At 43.2% G+C, this 3,584-nt stretch overlaps 1 long non-coding RNA gene across 1 annotated transcript; it reads right to left on the bottom strand.

The window, feature by feature from the left end:
* Positions 1-2,169: 2,169 nt before the first annotated feature.
* On the bottom strand, positions 2,170-2,721 carry LOC308589228. The gene is made up of 3 exons (XR_014009173.1): positions 2,699-2,721; positions 2,602-2,667; positions 2,170-2,508 (listed from the first exon to the last, which is right to left on the bottom strand). It is a non-coding gene; the product is annotated as an uncharacterized lncRNA (long non-coding RNA).
* Between the last annotated feature and the right edge of the window lie 863 nt (positions 2,722-3,584).

The raw sequence follows: 3,584 nt of genomic DNA, 5'->3' as shown, positions 1-3,584 counted from the left end.
CAACAATGAGCTGACAGTGTTCCCCGGTAGTCAAACTGCATATGATATTAGGTAAAGGTAAAGGACCCCTGACGGTTAAATCCAGTTGCGAACGACTCTGGGGTTGTGGCGCTCATCTTGCTTTACAGGCCAAGGGAGCCAGCGTTTGTCCGCAGACAGTTTTTCTGGGTCATGTGGCCAGCATGACCAAGCCGCTTCTGGCGAACCAGAGCAGCGCACGGAAATGCTGTTTACCTTCCCACTGGAGCAATACCTATTTATCTACTTGCACTTTGACGTGCTTTCAAACTGCTAGGTTGGCAGAAGCAGGGACCGAACAACGGGAGCTCAACCCATCACTGGGATTCAAACTGCTGACCTCCCGATTGGCAAGCCCAACACTCAGTCGTTTACACCACAGCGCCACCTACGTCCCACACTGCATATGATATTAGTCACCATTAAATGCAGGGATTGATTTATTGATTTATTTACAAATACCCAGTGCAGAGAGGGGAGTCCAGTTTGGGTGCATGAGGATGACGGGAAGGGGCGGCTTCATCTGAGACCCCCGGGTATAGGGCAGTATATAAATTCAATAAATAAAGAAAATAACAAATTGCTCCTTCCATCTGCCATTTGCCTTGCTTTATATTTTAGGGGTAGGGGGACCTATATCAACTAGAGAGCTATATTCCCTCAAGGGCAGCCTCCCACATGCTTCATACCAATGGCTTGTGTGGCAAAATAGAGCATGACTGGACTCGCATCATTCTCCATTCTCCATCCATGGAAGCAAAAGGTATTATCACAGTAACAGTGACATGTTCCAGCCCAAATCACTAGAGGAGCAGGGCCAGTGAAGGGTGTGGCCTGTCAGGAATGGCCTGGACAGAGTCCTGAAAGTCCTCTGAGCTGGGAGTTTCCCAGCCCTGCCCTGAAAGGTCCCCCAAAAATGGAGGCCTCCGACACCAGTTTTTGGTCTCCCTTCAGTAGAAGTGCCCCTTCGGAGGAATGTGGATGCTGCATGAGACATAAGAAAGAAGCAAGATTGTTGTTTTCTTTCTTTCCATTTTTGTGCTCTCTGTGGCTCTCTGGCAGAATTAGTGGGTGTTTCGTTTTCAATTGCAGGAGTGGGAGAAAGTGGAGGCAGATGTCAGATTGTTTAGAAGATGTCTCTGCTAGAGCGCTGGGATATGATGCGCAGCAGCTGTTCTGCTGGCCACTTTCTCGTTTTTACACTCCTTACGGTCAGGCATTCATTCTCTCCACAGCAGATGGCTGGGGCAGGGAAGGGGGGGAAGCAGCAGCAAGATTTTATTTATTCTTCTCCTATAGAGAGAAAATAATAATAGCTGTCTTCAGATATCTTAAGGGCTGTCACATGGTTGAGGGAACATGCTTGTTTTCTGTGAACCGCCCTCAGACCTCTGGATATAGAGCAGTATATAAATTCAATATAATAATAATAATAATAATAATAATAATAATAATAATAATAATAATAATAATAATAATAATTTTCTCCTGCTCTGGAGGGTAGGACTCGAACCAGTGGCTTCAAGCTGCAAGAAAGGAGGTTCCGACTAAACATTTGGAAAAACTTTCTGACAGTAAGAGCTGTTTGACGGTGGAACAGTCTCCCTCAGGAGGTGGTGGACTCTCCTTCCTTGGAGGTTTTTAAGCAGAGGTTGGATGGTCATCTGTCATGGATGCTTTAGCTGAGATTCCTGCATCGCAGAGGGTTGCACTAGATGACCCTGGGGATCCCTTAAAACTTTAGAGTCTATGATTCTATCATTTCCTTCTATTTCTTTTTTTGTTCGTTTATCAGAATGCAAGCTTCATTTTGTGAAAACCCTACATTTTTTTCTTATTAATTCTGTTTTTAATCCAGAATTCCAGTAACTTTCTGCCCCCTGTCCTTGAACTCTGAAGGATTCCAGCCTAGCTCTTACAGACGGCAGATGAAATCGGAGGTCTGGATGGTGCCACATTGATATAAAGGCGAATCTTACCAGTTGCTGGGTAAGTGGGGGAGCGCACTGTTGCACTCAGGATCTGTTTGAGGGCTTCCCATAAGCATCTGGTTGGCTACTGTGAGAACAGGATGGTGGGCTAGATAGATAAGTCTAATCCAGCTTTTCTTATGTTCTATGTTCCTTTGGTAACTAGTGGTCATCAGCTGGGCTGCTATCTCTATACTAAATCAATCGACCCAAGATAATATCACCAAGGCAACTATCTGTAAACAAGCAATAAACGTCCATAAGGAGGTTTAACAAACTGAAGGACATTCTCCTCTTTCTATGTGCCTCCTGATGGAAACATGCGGATGGGGACAAATATACCCCTGCTTTAAGTTATTTACATACCCTCTTTTCTTGTATATTATTTACTACAATGCTCGATGACTAAGCTCTTTAGCGATGAAATGTCAAATTACTGGAACGGCATCCGAGCACTGAACCACTGGTATATCACAACTGGACTCTTTATTACTGCATTTGCAATTGTTCAAGATAAAATCTATTTTGGAAAGAGTAGAAATGAGCACTGAACCACTGATATATTACAAGTAAACTCTTTATTTACTGTGTTTGCTATTGTTTAAGATAAAACCTATTTGAGAAAGAAACTACTTTTGCCATTTTTGTGGATGTTTATTGTTTGTTTACAGATAGTTGCCTTGGTGATATTATCATGTGTCGATTCCAACAGTCATTGTATCACCACCCTGTTCATTGTTATATCTCTATATTAGGCCAAGAAGGAAGGCAGTTGAACAATTTTTGAAGTAGAATGATGTTTGGACAGTCCAGTCTAAATCCACCACCATTGCACTGTCATTGCCTCAAGGACATGTTACAGAAGACACCCACATTAAAAACCCCACTTTAGAGGGGCTTCTATGGGCAATAACATAACTTTAGCAGCTTGCATCTTTTCTTCCAGCTAGACAGATTTTGCAACAGAGGTTTCATATAAAATGCAACAGTGGATGATCCAAAGAGCCAGAACTGTTCCCCACTGGCTGTTCAACGGTGTAAGTTTCAATGGGCCTCCCAGAGTCAGCTGGTTGATTCTCATTAATCATGTGCCAACTCTGCGTGATTCAATCACCACTGCAAATTCCCATTCATCTCTACAAACAGGTACTCTCTGTGCTCGAACTATAATTAGATGATCACTGGGGATGGAAGCCACCTGCTAAACAGGCGCTGGCTTATGTTGGCCGTTGCAACTTTTGTTTTATTTTCATTCAAGAGCAGAGAGGAGATGGGCCACTAATGGTGCAACTGTTGTCCTTCCGCTGGCTGCTAATATTATGTTGACGGATGTTCTTTGAGAGGGATTTATTTTATTGAGAGTCTGCAAGAGACACCAGGAAGAGCACCAGAGGTGTGATTCTTGTTTTTTTAACCCCCTTTCCCCCATTTCTTTTCAAAATGCTTAAGTGTGAACTGTAAGCCATTCCAGAGCCTGGGAGAAAGGTGTTCTGATGAAGTAAAATAAATAAGGAGCAAAGTGTAGGACTCAAAGTTGGGATGTTGGGCTAATTCATCATTTATCATTCATTTAACAAATCTATGGGCCGGAGAGTA

This window comes from Podarcis bocagei (genome assembly GCF_964188305.1).
Source record: "Podarcis bocagei genome assembly, chromosome: 6".
Classification (NCBI taxonomy): Eukaryota; Metazoa; Chordata; class Lepidosauria; order Squamata; family Lacertidae; genus Podarcis; species Podarcis bocagei.
Note: the sequence above shows the minus strand (reverse complement) of the source record. Positions and strands in the feature narration are given on the sequence as shown.